We start from the raw sequence: 11,780 nt of genomic DNA, 5'->3' as shown, positions 1-11,780 counted from the left end.
CCATGAGATATGACTCTAACTAAGCATTGTTCTCCACTTTCTAAAGTAGCAAGATCTAGATAACTAATCCAAATTCTACTTGAAAAGAAATGATCAGAAATACAATGCACAGCACTCCACAGTTAATGGATGGAATGGAACCTAACTTCAGGGCTTAGAAAACCATGCTTTATGATTACTTCTAGCAATTAGCTCTGTCTCCTGCCCACTCTTATTCCCCTATGCTATTGAATCAGATATTCAAAATCTGCATAGGGAAAAAAAGCTGATAAATAGTCATCATCTACTGTGAAAATGATTTATTTCAAGCTGTCTGGTTACTTTTCTACCAACTCTGCTCCATCAGAAATATTTGTCTATGTCTTTTCAGATTGTACAGCTCCTGTTAAACAACAAACTGGAATTTCGAGAGGCTGCAGCTGATGGGCAGGGTGTTCTCCTCCCATGAGTGCTATAAACTGGGTTACTCAGAATGCCTGTTTTTACACCACATGGAGTGACCTTAATTAATCAATTGTTTGATATATCATATAATCAGAAAAGAGTTAGAGGTGGGAAATCATAAAAATCAGTCCATGAAGTTACTGAAAATCAATCCAGAGTTTGTACACACCTATTTAACAAGCCCATGAAGATCAGAGAACATATTTTATTGGTACTCTGATGAATAAGGGGAGTTCAAAGACAATCCACTTGCCTGCGCTGTTTTCCAACAATCACTCTAAGTCTCACGTTGTTTAATTAGTAGGAACAAAAATATTGGAATTACACGAAATTCAGGACCCTGAAAACTAAAAAAAAAAAGTCAGTATGTGGAAAACCAAAGAAAATAAATATTATAAGGAAATTAAAATAAACAGTAAAGCTGATACAAATTAAAATTACTAAAAAAAACTTCTGCAATTCTAATATAAAAATTTGAGACAAATGTAAATATTTTAAGATTATAATATTCCAAGTACAGAAAAAAGAGTAAAATTGTATACTTACAAGATACTAATGCATTATGGTACTATGAGCAATTATATAAAAACACTCCTATTTTTAAATTGTTAGGATATAGTATTAATTAGCAAGTATTCATAAAGCAACAGATAATCTGAATATGTATTTTAACTATGGAAGGAATTGCTGGAAAAACATACAAAGTTCTAAGTGCTGTGCTTTTAAAAATTCCCAACATTTTATTAATATCTTGTTAGGTTCGTGAACCTTAGATGAATAAGCCATTCACGTAAAGTATTTGTGTGTGTGTGTGCGTGTGTGTGTGTAATTTCACACACTGTACTTTATTAGTGTATGGCCAAGTTTACTTACCAGAGCACACAGTGGAAGGAACTGAAAACCTTAATAAATTGAATGACTAGGCTCTGTGCTTGATCCATGTTTTGAGTTTTGATACCTAAAAACAGATTCTGTAATCCTCTATTTCTGTAGAAAATTGATACAGAGTATCACATAAAATGATTGAGAAGGGTTAAAAATAATTTTCTAACCTCAAGCATCAGGGTAACTATTAAAATGTTTAGAATAATAGAATTTTCCATGTAGAGGGGATTATAGATATATTCTCCTGCAGGGGTAGCAAATGCAAGAGACATGCCACTAACCTCCCTTTCCCACAGCTATAGCAAATCATTGCAAATAAGTTCTAATGTTACTTATGCCTCGAAGAGTGAGGATCTGACCTCAGAATCCTTCTCAACTTGCTGCCAATACCATAAGAGTTGACCTACGAGATGAGATTCATTTGTACCCCTGATAAAGTAAACTTTCTCAATTGTGAGATGAAGAAAGTGAAACCCAGAAAGGGAAGGGAATTCTCCAAGGTGACTCAGTGAATCGGAACAAATTGAGATCTACATCCCAGTTCAGTTAATTTTCCATACACCATGCTGCCTACCTGCTTGGTCCTTTCCTGGTCATGGTTCCTAAACTAATTTATGCTTTCCAAACAAAGCATGCATGCCAAAAACTAGGAGCACTTTAAGGGAGCACATACAATATCAAACCCAGAAAGGAGAGTCATGGTATGTTTATTCCCCCAAGATGAGAAACCGCATCCCTCCCTAATCACCATAAAATGTTTTCTGACAGCCAATCCTCATCCTAAACTAATCACACACATCCTTCTTGCGTCTCAGCCTTATTCTCAATCCCCTGATATGCACTCCTTGGCAGGTATCCAGAAATGACTTTTGCTGAAAGTCTTCAGGACCCTGACACTCCTGCTTACTGTTGCTTATACCTCAAGGTTGTCCAGATAAATCCAGGGGCTGCCTGGGGGTGCACAAATGCTTTAGTGCTTCCTCCCTCTTCCCTGTAGTGCAGCTGTTTGTAGAGCTTCCCAGGGGAAAATGCCAAAGGGCCCCCTTTTCAGAACTGTGGTAAGAACACATAACATGAGATCTACTCTCTTAAATTTTTAAGTGCACAATACAGTATTGCCAACTGCAGGCACGGTGTTATACAGCAGATGTCCTCCCCACTGCCCCTGGCAACCACCATTCCACTCTCTGTTTCTATGATTTTGACTGGTCTAGGTACCTCATTATAAGTGGAATTATACAGTATTTGTTCTTTTCTGTCTGGCTTATGAAAATTAGCATAATATCTTCAAGGATCATTGATACTGCGTTTTATGTATCTAATTTCCTTCCCTTTTAATTCTGCATACTGTTACATTGTATGTGTACACCACATTTCTTTATCCATTCATCTACCAATGGACACTGAGGTTGTTACCATACTTTGGCTATTGTAAATAAGGCTGCAATAAACATATCCCTTTGAGTTTCTGATTTCAATTATTGTGGGTATACCTCCAGAAGTGGATTTGCAAGATTATATGGCAATGCTGTGTTTAGCTACATATAAAAATATATTAAAAATATGCATCCAAGGGTGGGGGGACAGGGGCATTTACGCTCTACCACGCTGGTAAGGGTTGAAAGTATTCATCTTTTGCATGCTGAGTTTGTGTTAAAATAGCCCTTCTTATTAAAGTATGAAACATAAACACCACTACTCTAGAGAAACGTAAATATGTATGAACATTTTAAGTATGCAAAATTATGATCAGTAACTCCTTTTGTGGAAACAACACTCAAAAGGTAATAGGGCGACAATGCTGAAATGTATATGTGTGTTCTACGCATTCTAATATTACTTATACCAGGAAAAGGTTTTTCAAATTATTTATTTATTTATTTATTTATTTATTTATTTATTTATGTATGTATGTATTTATGAGAGCAGGGGAAGTGGTAGAGGGAGAGAATCTTCAAGCAGACTCCCTGCTGACAGGGGGCTCAATCCCGTGACCCATGAGATCACAACTTGAGTGGAAACCAAGAATCCAACACAACCGAATGAGCCACCCAGGCGCCCCCTGGGAAAATTTTAAATGCTCAGTAAAGAGGGATTTGATTCCTCATGGCATATCCATAAACTGAAACCATATTCAGCCATTAAAACTGACACTGGTAATGTTTATGCTAATATCAACTGGTTAACTATTGCTTAAAATGAAGATTTCCTAATTAGGTCTAAAATGCTTAAAATTAAATATATCACATGAAACAACTCCTTTAAATTGAAAATATCCATGTTGTCACTTTTGTTAAATTATACTTGCCTCTACAATGATGATAAAGTCTCTAATAATCCAATTATTAACTAAATATCTGGTTTTGAAGTAATTATTGCTTATACAAAAGCAATTTAAATATCCCAGTTTTCATTTATATAGTATGTTTTAACAAGAAGATACTATTTCAAAGAAGTTTTTTTAGTGTTATATTTATTCACAGTAGAATGAACTGTGCCTAATTTGCTCATTAACAAAGAATAGCTTTGGTGCACATTATATAATAAAATATGTCTTGGGTTTTACACTAACATGTTGAAAATAACATAGAAGCGTAAAGGTGAAATCTGAGTTGCTTCTAATTTTATATATAAACTGGTTATTTATTTATTTTCATTTTCTTTTAAGTAGGCTCCACACCAAGCATGGACCCCAACATGGGGCTTAAACTCACGACCCTGAGTTCGAGACCTGAAGTGATATCAAGGGTCAGACACTTAAATGATTGAGCCACCCAGATGCCCCTACATGTAAACTGTTTAGCTCAACTAAAAGAAATATTCTCTGAGGAAATTTTAGTTGGAATGATATATCTCAAAAGTCTTCAATAATTCTAAAATTATTTTATAAGCAATGGAACTAAGTGCTTTTCCTCGATAGTCTCTACTAGTTTGCCTTTCATACCATAAACTGATTCCCCACAGTGTTAAAAACGATAACAGAGGTCGTAGGAATATGAACATTAGAAAATGTTGGGGTTTTTTTGTGAAAGTTCCCTCCTCCCCCAAATACCTGGTCATCATCCTGCTGGATAATTTACTTAGACTTCTCCTGGGACACAGGTCCTAAAATAAACCAATTAAATACACTCACCAAAGTTGATCTTGTGCATGATTCATCAGTACCCTATTACTATTTTCCCAAAAGTCATTAAGAATTTATCGCAAAGGATGTTTTCCAAAGCAAAAAAATATATCTGTAGCAAAGCACATTAAAGGTGCTAGGTTTACTTTTTTCCTCAGGAAAATAAATGGAAATGGCCCTCTGTGAAATATCAGAATAGCTTATCCAAAAATAATTCTAAGTTGTTTTCCTTTTATGAATTTATCTGAAGATTTGCTAGTAAGATGGCAGGTGGGATATTTCAGGATTAAATATTTTGAGATGAAACATCAGGTTTTTATGGAAAATATACAGCTTTGTGGGAAGACAGGGAAAACAGTTATTTCTCCATGAAGCATTAGCCTACCACTTGTCTTTTGATTTAACAAACATTAGTTTGCATTCAATATTTCACACTGACCATCAATCTTTTGATAATATGTAAGTATTCTCAGTTTATTTATCTTTGTATGTTTCAGCTTTATATATATCTTTAAATGTTTCAGCTTATATTTTATCATTATGTACCAGTGATTAGTCTTTGGTGTGTTTCTCTCTCTCGATATATAGAATATATTACCGTGTGTGTGTGTGTGTGTGTGTGTGTGTTCAATAGTTCAATAAATTAAAATGTAAAAATATTTTAAATGGTAATTTTTATCAATTAACTGAAATATGTGGAACATGACATACTTTCCTTAATATTGATATGTTTATACTTTAGAAAGACTTGATGGATATTCCTGGTGTGGGTGTCCAAGATAGTTCTAAATATATATGTAAGCTGTTTGTATCTAATTTCTATATAAGAGTACTGCTGAACTTCATTAACTATATTTTGTGAACATATTTTTGATGTTCAACTATTAACTAGATTTTTAAAAGTTATTTTATTAGGAATCTTGAAATAATAAAGTGAAAATCACTAAGTTAATTTTTATATAAAGATACCTTTCTTTAAAATTTTAATTCCAATATAGTTAACATATAGTGCCATATTATTTCCATGTATACAATACAGTGATCCAGCCGTTCCATACATCAGCCAGTGCTCATCGTAAAAAGTGCACTCCTTAATACCCATCATCTGTTTCACCCATCTTCCCTTCCACCTCCCCTCTGGTAACCATCAGATTGTTCTCTGTAGTTAACAGTCTGTTTCTTGATTTAGAAAGACACCAATTTTTTAAAGAATTTTCTTCTTCCAATTTCTCACATATGTACTGAGTGTTACTGGAAATCTCACCGTCATCATTCTTACCTTGCTGGATTCCCACCTGAAGACCCCCATCTATTTTTTCCTCAGAAAATAGAAATTTCTTAGAAATTTCATTTACTTAGAAATTTCATTTACTTCTGTCTGAATCCTAGATTTTTGATCAGCATCCTAACTGGAGACAACTCTATTTCCTACAATGCTTGTGCAGCTCAGCTATTTTTCTTTATCTTTCTTGGCTCAACAGAGTGTTTTCTTCTGGCCTGTATGTCCCATGATCGTTACGTGGCTGTCTGCAAGCCTCTACATTATACAAGCATCATGAGTAACAAGATCTGCTACCAGCTTGTAGTCAGCTCTTGGCTGGCTGGTTTCTTGGTCATCTTCCCAGCACTGGCCATGGGCCTGCAGCTGGATTTCTGTGACTCCAATGTCATTGACCACTTCACCTGTGATTCTGCTCCTTTACTGCAAATCTCTTGCACAGACACAAGTACTCTAGAGCTCATGAGCTTTGTTTTATCTGTGCTTACTCTTATGTCCACTTTGACGTTAGTAATTCTCTCCTACTCTTACATCCTTAGAATAATTCTGAAAACCCCTTCAGCTCAACAAAGAAAAAAGGCCTTCTCAACCTGCTCCTCCCATATGATAGTTGTTTCTATCGGAAGCTCCATCTTCATGTATGTGAAACCATTGGCAAAGGAAGGGGTTGCTTTGACAAAAGGTGTAGCTATGCTCAATACCTCTGTTGCTCCTATGCTGAATCCATTTATTTACACTTTAAGAAACCAGCAGGTGAAACAAGCACTTAAGGATATTGTGAGAAAGATACTTTTTTCAAAAACATTGCTCTGACCATAATTTATAAGTAAAATATTATGAAAATTAAAAGCAGGAAAGCTCACTGAAGTGGACTTGGCATGCTAGAAGAGGAAGCTGAAAGGGGGTAGCCATACCACTCAATGTCAATTACAGGAAGAACTGTCAATTCCAGACCTCACCAGCAGAATGGAGGGCAGAAAAGAATCATTATTTACAGGCCCCAACAGGGAACATTGCATCTCCTATGATAAATTGACTACCTCTGCAACTCAGCCAATGAGAAATAATCATCACCCTAAATTCTTGCTATTCTCCAACGAACTTTTGTTCAAAACAACTTCTAGATTCCACCTTTTTCTCCATAAAGTAACATTCTTCTTTGTTGGATTGGCCTATAGCTTTCATGAACCAAACTGTAATTCTCATTCGTTATTCCCAAATAAACTCATTTTTTTCTGGTAAAATAACCAACTGTTTTGTTTTTAATGTTAACAGTATACACACGACACTTTTCCCAGAGAACCAATAGATAATTCATTGTTTTATTTCTTCTCTCTCCTTACTTTTATCAATTCTCAGGAATACAATTATTTATGTTATTTGGATTCAATGTTCTTACAGGAACATCCTTATATGAATTTAAGCACAAAATCATTACAGAATGATTTGTAGTATTTTCCCCACAATATAACACAAAGAAATGACTAAATCACTTCTTACATAAATGTATGTGCTTCAGATATATTGTGTTGATATTTATCACTGCATAATCTATTCAAACAGCATATGGCATTAGTATTTTTAGTTATTAAATTATATATACATATGATTGTACCTACATATGTATGTACTTACATACGTGTGTGTGTGTGTGTGTGTGTGTGTGTGTGTGTGTGTGTGTTTGCAAGTATATATACACTATTTGGAGTTTTTTTAAGATTTTTTTTTATGTATTCACTTGAGACAGAGAGAGACAGAGGGAGAGCATGAGCAGGGGAGAGAGGCAGAAGCAGACTCCCCTCTGAGCCGGGAGTCAGACACAGGGCTCGATTCCAGGACCTGGAGATCATAACCTGAGCTGAAGGCAGACACTTAACCATCTGAGCCACCCAGATGCATATATATATATACTATTTTAATGATTTTTTTTAAATGATCCATAGAAGAAACTTACAGGATAGAGGGATAGCAAATATACAAACAAACATTAAATTAAAAGTCAAACAATGTAGAGTAGGGGGACATTATTTCTTATGTTGATCATGAAATTCAATTCACAATTTACTTACTTCCAATATAATAGAAAACTTGAATTACATGTTTGTCTTATGACAGCAAAGCAATAAGAGCTAGAGTAACCTTTAGTAGTTTTTTTTCTTTTGTCTTTAAAGCAATTTATTGTATGAGTACTTAAATAACAATAAACAATTAATAAACTATGCCATTAAGAATAAATTTCATGAGTGAAGAACTTTTCTAATTGGAGTTATTACTTAAAGGAAAGGCAATAGCATGTAATCATCTTCCTATAAAACATTTTACAGACAACTAGCATCATTTGGCTTGGTAGTGAAGCTCTCTAGGGACCTTTAACCAAGACTGTGGTTTATAATTATATAACCATACAATATCTTAGCCAATAGTATTGTTTTTTCTCTAAGTTGTCTCAGTCTAATTTTGATAAGATTCACCTATTGTAGCATGTGGGATTATATTCAGCCTAATGCACATAAAAAATAAACCATCTCTTCTTGCTTAAAAATGAGAGTAAAACAGTTTTTAGGCAAGGAAAATACCATCCAATTTATATGAGTCATCTTCACTTGGCCTATTTGGTTGTATGGAAAGCACACATAACTGAAGATGCAGGGGCCCTTACAAGATAAAGACCACATATCAACACTCTTTAAACAGTGGCATCCTTCTGGTGAAGGGTCAACTGTTTGACATGTCCAAGTAACATATTTGATCAGATTTGGACACTACCATTTGTAATCACAAGAGAGTCAAATATATAGATAGCACAATATAAATTTAATCACTTAAAAATTGTTACTAGTGTCTGGGATTGTCAGGTGCCTTATGGGAAGGAGCCACACTCTTAGCATCAGCATACTAAGATGCTGAGAAAATCAGGGTGATATAGATAATAAATATCATTGTTCTTTTTTCCATTTTTTATTTCTTTTCACCTTGACATCAAGATACGTGATGAATCATCCTTTCACCTAATAGCATCTGTGACAAGTTTAAATGCTGTAGACCAAATGTATTTCTCCTAGAATACACCAAGTCAATACTGCCGAGTTCTGACTTTGGATATTTTGTGTGTGTTTTTACGATATACTTAACTCCCTTTAAATGACTTGTACCAACTTTATTTAACCACTCAGTGTCTTGTTTTATTAACTGTCAAACTGGGTGAATAATCCATGTCATATTTTTTATTTGATTGATTTTTAATTTGTTTGACAAGGATAAATTGGGTCATTTAAAGTGTTTGTTTCAGGAGCCCAATAAATATTTGGTATTATTTTATCATACAATCTTTTTTAGCAAACGCCATCCCTGGATTTAAAGAACCTGACTCTTCCTCTCTTTTTTCTTGTTTTGTTTTCATTCCCAAGTTTACCAATAACTACTTGTCTTCTGTAATTAACTGTTGATAGTATTTTGTTCTCTCATTCTCTATATACCCCCTTTTAAAACTTTATCACAGAGTTCCATACTGCATTCTGAGATAATGACATCTAAACCAATGATTAACCCACTCCTATCATGCAGCCAAGGCCTCAATATCTGACTTCCTAATTTTTGCCATGTTTAAGTGGTTTGAGTGGCGGATTTACTCAAACATTGTTTGGCCTACAACCTCAAAAAAGTATGCTAAGAAAAACAACATCTTTGCTACATAACACCGTCTAAGATGTAATTGTCCCAGTGATAAACCTGATATGGAGATTGCCCCCATAAGCCAGCTCTTCTATAGAGCATGTCTGGAACTGACAACATGTAAGCATCCCATCTACATTTCTACATGGATATCTGAACGCACATCAAATTCAGGGTCCAAAAATTGAAAATATCCTCTTATCCTTCGTACAAGCAGAGGTCAGTGGGCACCTAAAAATCGTATTCTGACCAGCTGTAATGAGGAACCTCCCTTCACCTTGATGTGAAAGTGGCCAAGTAGGGGACCCACATCTAGTGGTAACAAGGCTGAGTACTTGCCTTCCACAGCTGGACCAGTCCCAGAGGAAGCCAGCTACAACAGAAAGTCTAAGTAAGATCCAGAGACTTAACGTAATAACAAATCTGTCCAGATTTCAATAAAAAAATCACCTGTAATACTAGTAACCAGGGAAATCATAAATTAAATGAAAAAAGGCAATCAATCAAAATCAACACTGCAATGAAAGAGGTGTTAGAATTACCTAATAACTATTTTAAAGCAACTATCATAGAAGTACTTCAATGAACAATTACAAAGACACTTGCAGAAAAGAAAAATTAGAAAGTCAGAAAGAAAGAGAAAGAAAGAAAGAAAGAAAGAAAGAAAGAAAGAAAGAAAGAAAGAAAAAAAGAAAGGAAGAAAGAAAGAAAGAACGAACCCCAGCAAAGAATAAAAGACATAAAGAACAAGCAACTGGAAATTTTATGACTGAAAAAAATTATTGAAATTAAAAAATATTTGAGAAGGTTTAAATTTTTAAAAATTGAGTTGGATTTATTTGAGCATTTTATGAAAACAACAAATGGGAATGCAATAAATTAAAAGTATTAATCAGACGAAGGAAAAGAAGTGCCTTAGAGATTTTTTTTCTGGTGATGCTGAAACTGAAATTACTCCAAAGATGGACATAGAAAATTTGAGGAAGCCCTGATAAGATGGTGAGCAAATACTGACAGCTGTCTTCCTTCCCAAACAATTCATGAAGCTCTCACAAAAGAAAAAAGTGTGAAGATCTGAAGATATAAGGTAGAAAAAACAAAGATGTGTAGAAAGACTGAGGTGGGGTGAGCTGGTGTGAAGAAAAGCCAGGGGGCACCTGGGTAACTCAGTCAGTTAGGCGTCTGCCTTCGGCTCAGGTCATGATCCCAGAGTCCTGGGATTGTGCCCCACATGGGGTTCCCTGCTCAGGGGGAGCCTGCTTCTCCCTCTCCCTCTGCCTGCCACTCCCCTTGTTTGTGTGCTCTCTCTCTCTCTGTAAAATGAATAAATAAAATCCTTTAAAAAAAAAAAAAGAAAAGAAAGGAAAAAGAAAAGCCAGGTAGGCACAGAGAAGAATATGCATGAAAGATTTAGTTATGGAAACAAATTCAATCGACAAGCTCAATATAAGAATGGAAGCCACAGAGAAAAGATTCAGTGAACTTGACAAAAGAACAACATACATTTACAATCTGAATTAGGAAGAAAATAAACTGAATATTAATAAGCATAAGAACAATAATAATCAGAGCCCGAGGGACCCCTGGGACAGTAACGAAAGTTCTAATATTCTTGTCATCCTCATCTCTGAAGGAGAGGAGAAAGAGGGTGAGGCAGAAAAATTATATGAAAACTCTAAAATGAAAATATAAAATATCAAAAAATTTGGGACAGCACAAAAGTGGTGCAGAGAGAAGAGTTTATAGCACAAAATACTTATATTAGAAAACAGGAAAAGTGGGGAGGCAGGTGGGGGATGGGCTAAACAGGTGATGGGTATTAAGGAGGGCACTTGTTATGATGAGCACTGGGTGTTATATGTAAGTGATGAATCACTAAATTCTACTCCTGAAACCAATATTACGCTATATGTTAACTAATGGGAATTTAAATAAAAACTTGAAACTTTTAAATACATACATACACACAATTTAAAGAATAATATATACATAAAAAAAGAAAACAGGAAAAGTCTTGAATCAATAATCTAAGCTCTCTGGTTCAATATAGAAAAGAGGAGCAAATAAACTCAAAGCAGGCAGAAAGAAAGAAAGAATAAAGAGAAAGGCAGAAATACAATAAATCAAAACCAGAAAAACAATAAAGAAAATCAATGAAACAAAAAAGTTGTCATTTTGTAGAGATCAATAAAATTGGCAAGCATCTAGTAAGAATGAAAGAGAGATAGAAAAATAAAAGAAAGGCTCAAATCACCAATATCAGAATGAAACAAGGTATATCACTAGAGACAATGCAGACATCAATGTGAAAATATGGGAATATTATGGACAAATATATGCACAAAAATTTGACAGATGCAATAGAGCAATTCTTCA

The 11,780-nt window shown here is 34.8% G+C and overlaps 1 pseudogene; it reads left to right on the top strand.

Annotated features, from left to right (window-relative positions):
• Positions 1–1,217: 1,217 nt before the first annotated feature.
• Positions 1,218–6,545, top strand: LOC130544462 (olfactory receptor 6C76-like; annotated as a pseudogene).
• The last annotated feature ends 5,235 nt before the right edge of the window (positions 6,546–11,780 follow it).

The sequence above is a fragment of the Ursus arctos genome, unplaced genomic scaffold (genome assembly GCF_023065955.2).
Source record: "Ursus arctos isolate Adak ecotype North America unplaced genomic scaffold, UrsArc2.0 scaffold_21, whole genome shotgun sequence".
Lineage (NCBI taxonomy): Eukaryota > Metazoa > Chordata > Mammalia > Carnivora > Ursidae > Ursus > Ursus arctos.
The sequence above is the reverse complement of the archived record's forward strand: the minus strand, read 5'-3'. Positions and strand labels throughout refer to the sequence as shown.